A 7,460-nucleotide genomic window follows, 5' to 3' on the forward strand; every position below is an offset into this window, starting at 1 on the left:
GAAATCCTATATACAAGTATAAACCTGAAAATGATGATTCTACGGCACCATAAAGAGGCCATTTAAAGTTTCAGTGTGTAGGTTTTAGTGGCGTCTAGTGGTGAGGGTTGTGAATTGCAACCAGTGGCTCACGGTGCATTCACATGCTCCTCAGTTAGTCCCATTTCTCGAGTTGTGAAGTCATTCTTCCGACTTCAGTGTGTGTTCATGTGTAAGTCGGAATGTGGAATCAACATGGACGCTACCACAAAGATGTGTTGGATTAGTATTATTAGAGCATATATGCAGACATCTAGTTCACTCTACATGGACAGCAAACTAACCATTTTATAACCACATTACAAATTACATATTTGCAAAATATGTATATGCAATAGGTGATTTTGCACAAATCAAAGTTCTGTATACTTCCTTATGTCCCATGTACACTTTATTTCTCTTTTTGCAATCAAGATTTAGGGAGGAAAAAACATTCTGATTATTCCAACACCACATCAGTCACTGCTCACCCCTCCCTTTCCAAGCAAGCAGGAGAAGCTATGATGGGCAACACACTCTGCCGGCTTTTGTGCTAAATAATACGTGTGAGCCTCCATTTGTCCAAATTTCAACTACTACTACTGTTACTTGTTCTTCTTCTTCGTACGTATTCAACGCAGTGACAAAATGCGCTCTGTAGAGCTGTTTGTTTGGGCTACTGTAGAAACATGGCGGCACAACATGACAATGTCCATGTAGGAGGACCTGCTGTGTGTGTAGATAGAAGGTAATAAAAAACATAACCGTGTAATGTATGGTCTTTATACACCACTGGAAACTATATTATGTTGCATTTCTGACAATATTAATTAAAACCTTGTTACTCTGACCCATGAAAAGTTGAATTCATAAACAATAAAATGTTAGTAAGTAAAGTTTATTGACTTACAGAACAAAGTCACAATGTGCTTTACAAGAGTGAAATAATACAGCAATACAAATGAGAAGACTCAACAATAAAACAAAAGCAACAACATTGTAAAATAGTATAAAAGTAATAATAAATCAATAAAACAAAAGCAACAACATCATAAAATAGTATAATAATAATAATAAATCAATAAAACATAGAAAATGTCTACGTCTTGGATAACGTCTACAAAATATGAGTTTTAAGACTTTAGATAAAAACATGTCCATGAAATGATATAAAAATTTTAAAAATAGTTTTTTTAATGGAGACTGGCGGCATTGAGAGCGATATAGTGATCTTACTCTTTAAATAACGGTCTGTCTCTATAGTGATCCTTTCCACAATGTTGTCAGTGGCAAAACAAGCACTTATGTGGACATACTTTGCGCAATGGCAAAGGATTACTTGTAGCCTTGTTTTGCTGCAGCCGACTGCAGCGCGCTCGCTCAATACTGGACCAGTTTAAGAAACCTTTGTGCCAATCAGTCACACAGACACAAAAAAATAAGGTTAAAAGATGCCTTTTTAAGGCAGTGGCTGCCAATAGCATCATGTGGCTATTTGCTCCATTTTATGAGAAAACACAGCTCAGTAGCCACTTGAAAACCAGTTACAAATGTGTCTGCCATGTCTCTGCAAACACCCTGGGGTTCTGGCGGCTTTTTGAATATCCATCTTTTCAGGGAAATGCTTTGTCTTTCTGAACTTCCTCAAGTTTGCCTCCTGTGGTTTGTGTGGAGAAGGTGAAAGGAGAGGGGGGGGTTTGGAAAGAAGAGATGTGGAGAAGATGAATTTGATACAGAGAGGGCCACACCATCAAACTCACGTGCATAATAAATGAATTTTGCTGTGTTACTTTCAATCCCTGATGAGAACTTAGCAGAACTTTACAGTTTAGCATTTTTTCATGTATTATGTCCCAGTTTTTGTGGTATATAGGCTGCTTCACATTTTCTCTAAAAGATTAAATGTTGAAAAGATCATTTGATGGCTTCTCTTCTTAATGGTCTTAAATTTGAGATGACACTCCGAACGAGAGACAAAGTACTGTCCTCTACAAGACACACCGTAAACTAATGGCCCTCATCATGTGCCTTCAAATTCACTTCGACCCCAATGTCATCATGCCCTTCCAGTTCTCTTTGGGAGCCCTGCATTAGCAGTAATGGGATGTGACGGCAGTTCTGTGTGAGAACAGGACCTGGTGTGGTTCTGTGTCTGTACAGACCATCTGAAGAGGAGTGGGGTTCAGCCCACAAGCCTACCTCCTCACGCACACATCCATGCATACCTCCTCCTCCCGATCTTCCCTTTTTTGGCATCCTTTTTCTCCCTGTTATATCCTTGCCTTGTCCTGTCTCCTGCTTCTCCCACTCTAACTCAAAATCTCCCCTTCTTCTCCCTCCTCTTCTTTCATGCCTTCACCTCCCCTTCTCTTTGCTATGCTTTTGTTTCTTGGATCTGCCAGAGTCCAAGCCGTGGAATGCTGCTGGCAGCCTCATTCCGCCTCCTCCTCTGGCATTCCCATGCTGGGTCATTGTGGGTGGGATTGAACGAGCGGGGGTCACAGCCAAGGAAGTGAACTAGGAAGTTCTCACAAGAGTTTAGCTTCTTCTACATGCAACCAAGACTCTGTAGAAACGCATTCATTGTAGTCGTCTTCTTCCCTCTCCCATGGCCTCTAAGGAGTCTTTCCAGCAAACAAATTATACAATGGTACTTTTAGAGCACATTGTTAAGGATAAAGAGAGGCACTTGTGGTCATTTGTTCAAGTCATGGAATTAGGGAGTGCCACATCTTGCTATACTTCAGTCTAAATCCAGATGTAAGCTTATACTATCATTATAATAGAGAGGTAAAGATCCTGGAACTGAGAAGTGAAAAGATGGTTGTTATGACCCTATGTGTTTGGGGTGTGTTCCCTCTCTCTCTCTGCTCTCTCAGGTAGAGGCCCTTCCCCCCATGCCTCGGCTGCGTGAGAGAGTGGCAGCAGGTGTGCCTGATTACCACTCAGTGCCTGGAGGTTAAGATGGCTTGGGTTTTTCACTGTACTCTCCGTTTCCTCCTCTACCTGTTGAGACCAACACTGCTGAGTAACCAAACTCCAATAAGCAGATCGCTGCCAACCATCCGGCCCAGTGGACAGCAGCAAACTATTCAACCAGTGGGTTGAACAGCGGATTGGTTTTCTGTGAGTCCAGAACCATGTGTCTGGTTTAGCTTCCTCAGTGGAGAGAGGACTTTTAGTTGTACACTTGTTCAGTTAGTGTTGAACATAGCTCTTTTAGTTAGTGAACCTGTGTTGACTACCGTCTTACCTGCTTTGTCGCTTTCTTCTTTTGAGAGAGTTGTGTTGGTTTTACCTTTCTGTCAACATTGTAATAAATATAATTTTTGGTTTGCACGTGACCCTGACTTCCTGTCCCCTTTTGCCCTGGTTTTATTTTAAACATTGTTGCTCATCCTCCCCCTGGACTTTCCATCCAGAGGAACGTAACAATGGTCATGTGTCTTCACCAGTGCTAGTTATGATAAAGAATATTCTTTATTTTAAAGCACCTCCATCTCAATTTTATAATTTGATGTAATTTCAGAACAACAGTTGTTAGTAACAAATCTCATTGCTGCTGTTAGCCAACTATTCACAGGAATGTCAAATATAGTTAGGTTAAAATAAACTAAAGATGAGTTGTTCAATACCAGCAAAAAAAGCTTCCCTGAATAATATGTAAAGTAGTCAGCAGCTTGTGAACATTACTTAATTAAGGTGTTAATGTGCTCAGCCCTAATAAAAATACGTTAAAAAACAAATATAGAGAGATTAGAGGACAAAAGCTCAACGGTGAATGAGAGCTGCTGTAACAGGCTGTCACTTGATCTGTTTAGGGTATTAAGTGACACACTTTCTGAAATTACAAGTGAAATATTCGTAATAGAACTTAATTTTAGTGAGCAATTATGGTATTTTGTTTGTGCTTGCATGTGCATGTCCTGGAAGCTTGCGGTGTTCCAGATCAATGGGATTCTGCTTCATTTGGTGGTCACATTCCTTTTTGGTTTCATGTGAGAAGAAGAAGCTATAGATTTCATGAGGTGGGGGTACACACACACACACACACACACACACACACACAGGGGGAGAGTGTTTATGCATTGGGTTTGCGGCTCCAACGGCCGGCTTCAGTGAAAGGATCTGTGTGTGGCAGTCGCAGCGATTCTGGGGCCTTTCTCCTCAGGAGCCTTTGTGTCTCATCCAAAGAGAGCAAGTTCACAGACACACAAAGAGACTAGAAAAAGGAGGGAAAGTGAGGGTGGACAGTTTTTTTTTTTCCACCCTTTTTACTCAACACTTCTTTCTTTTTTGACTTCAAAGGCTACTCTCCGGGACTTGAATGCCCATCATGGTTCATGTTCAGGCAATTTTGAAAAAGGCTTGGCTTTCTTGTAGGTCATGATGAGGAGATAAAAAGATGATGCAGACTGACATACAACAGTCACGTACTTCTGTTTAAACATGATTTGACAGAACTGCATTACACTGTGAGTTTATACTTTATAATGTGATACAGTGTGTTAAAGTATGTGCATAGTAGCAGTTCAAGTGAGAAGGCAGTGCAGATGAGTGTATTTGTACTTTAATCTTGTTGTTCTTGGGAATGCGGATCATTTGTACGTTAAAATCATCCAATCAGCCCTTCTATTCGTCCCTTCCTGCTATCTAGTTACATAGAATAGAAATAACTACTTCCCACTATGGGGTGGAAAAAAAAAACTTCACTAAAATACACAGACCATCTGCTAATGCTCCATTTAGCTTTCCAAGAAAGCAAAGTCTTGGAACAGAAACACCAAGAGGACGGATCTATGTTTGCATTATGGTCTGGCTGAGTGGTGTAAGTGTCTCTTATCGGATATGTTCCCATTAGTAGGTTATTTCGAGCCACTTTCATATCCTCACATACACATTCATAAATACACTCTCATTTAAACGTGCACATTTTTGCAGCAATAACACACACACATACATGCATGGATGAAAGCACATGCACCTGCATAGACAGCAACACATTTCCAATTGCTTACACACACACACACACACACACACCAGGACATTGGTGTTTAACGACCATGTTATCCTACACTTGTTGCTAATGAGTGGTTGTGAGATAGGAGGCATTTCCTCTCTGGCTTTTTGTTTTTACAGTGGCCCATTAAGGTTCTCATCAATCATTGGATCACAGGCTGAGACCCTCTTCTGTGGCTGATGGCTGGCGTTGGATCTAAAGTACCTCTCTCTTCCTGGAGCTGTAAGGATTAAGGGCCCATTTTGTTCACGGTTATTTAGAGAATGTGTTGAGTGCCAGAATTCCTGATTTGTATTTATTTCTTTTATGCACTTTGAAGGGTAATGTTATTTTGTTTTTATTTTCATGTACTAGATACCAGTTGTAAAAAAGTTTACCATTTTTTGGACTGTTGGTCTTTTCCTGTAATATGTACTCTACACGAGGGAAAGAGCCAAATGCCAGTATAGGTGTAAGCATGCTTTAATCAAAGTGTTTGTTGGATGTCAAACAACATTTAAAACTACTTAAACATTAGGACATTGCAGAGCATCCTCTCTGAATTATTTATTTTTTCTCTACATTTCCTCAGTTACCATTCTCCCTGTTGCATTGTATATTTCAAACTGTTGGTTGGTTCCCAAAAGAAGTGAATAGTGAATAATAGTAAAGTTATACATGTAGTGACAGATCTTTAACTAGCCGACACCATGTGTTGCTGGATGACATTGCATTGCACTGCAGCAAATGCTGTGTAAGACCAAAACAGCTTATTGCATCATTTTCTACACAGACAAAAAAATGTCCTTTAAGTTCTCCTTTGTCATTAAGAAGAAGACAAAGACATACTTTTATTAATCCTGCACTATGTTGTTATTATTTACACACAGGTCCAAAAGACACACACACACAGGACCCATAGCAACACACGGAGAGATGTCAGAGTGGAGTCCCGAGCAGTTGGGGGTTCAGGGCCTTGCTCAAGGCCTCCTTCGGCAGTGCCCAGGAGGTGAACTGGCACCTCTCCAGCTACCAGTCCACACATATACATATATATATATACATATATACTACAACATATTAAATTTATGCCTGATGATACTGTACACAATGAAATTGCTTTGGTCTGGATACAGGTTCCCTCCTCTCTCTTCGTCCTCGTGTCTCTCTTTTTATCTCTCTCATTCTCAAGCTCTCTGTCACCCTGCATCTCTCCATCTGTCAGTGTGACTCCCTCTCATCTCTCCCCTGCCACCCACCCTTCCCTGCTTCACAGGATTCCCGCCACTTCGATCTCCAATCTTGTTTCACGGCAACTGGGTCTCAATGAGGGGCTCTGATGGTGACGGTGGAGGAGGTTAAGGAGGCGGTTGGGCTTCGGGTTGAGAGGAGGAGTTGCTTCTCCAGAATGGAGAATATCTGCATAAAGACAGAATGCTCTGAAACTAAGAAGCACACATGAATATCGAACTATTCATGTCCGTTATGTGTGAGCACCTCGGTGGGGGTTCCCCTGTCAGTCAAACCAAGTAGGTGGCAATTCTGTGTGTCAGTTTATTGCACACAGCTCAAACTAATCCCCACATGTTTATAAAATTGCAGGTGGGAAGGGTCTCTCAGATTACTTCAATTTTGATTTATTCTGTGTAATGTATTCTGTATAAAGTTACACTGGCAAATTTTCTTTGACAAATTTTTTTTACACCTGATTGCACTGGTTGAAATTTCTGACATTATTTGCAGAGCTGTTCAACCCATCCATGAGCACAATAAAAGGTTAATAAGGGTAATGGATACCATATGGAATTGTAGCTTTAATAGTGAGGACAGGAGTCATTATCTAATATCCAATGAAACACAGTCAGATGTGCACATACACTTTGTAAAACATTGATTATCTGACAGTTAAATGGGGCTTTTATAGCTACAGACTGTCACAGCCTGTGTATGTTACTGCTGACCAACCCATTGCAACCCATGACCCTCCACCACCAAGAGGGAGGACTGCATGTTAAAGAGCTTTCCCCTCCATTAACTCTGTGTCTGCCACCCAGTAAGCCTGCGAGGGAGTGTTTAGTATTATATATATATATATTTGTGTGTGTCTGTGTGTGTGTTTTTAAATGTGTGTGGGATTTTTCTTTTTATGGTGGTTGCGGTTTTACAGAGAGTTAGGCGCTAGAAATATTTCTTGACTGGCTTTTGGCCTTTATGTTACAGAAAGCTAAGCTAATCAGCTGCTAGTTTTACCTTAAAATTTAGTGTGCAGACACTAGTGTGGCAGTGATTGTCTCATCTAACTCTTGGCAAGAACGCAAATAAGTGTTTTTCCCAAAATATCAAGCTATTCCTTTACAGCCAAATTAGCTTCTGTGGGAGGTGATGTTTAAACTTCAGTGGAAAATTTGAGGTGGCAATTTGACTCCCAAAAAAAATAGGCAAT

General features: G+C 40.6%; 1 long non-coding RNA gene across 1 annotated transcript; it reads left to right on the forward strand.

The window, feature by feature from the left end:
* The first annotated feature begins 3,017 nt into the window (after window positions 1-3,017).
* On the forward strand, window positions 3,018-5,967 carry LOC123975852. The gene is made up of 4 exons (XR_006826174.1): window positions 3,018-3,144; window positions 3,952-4,046; window positions 5,158-5,260; window positions 5,908-5,967. It is a non-coding gene; the product is annotated as an uncharacterized LOC123975852 (long non-coding RNA).
* Window positions 5,968-7,460: the final 1,493 nt, after the last annotated feature.

Source organism: Micropterus dolomieu, linkage group LG08 (assembly GCF_021292245.1).
Source record: "Micropterus dolomieu isolate WLL.071019.BEF.003 ecotype Adirondacks linkage group LG08, ASM2129224v1, whole genome shotgun sequence".
Classification (NCBI taxonomy): domain Eukaryota; kingdom Metazoa; phylum Chordata; class Actinopteri; order Centrarchiformes; family Centrarchidae; genus Micropterus; species Micropterus dolomieu.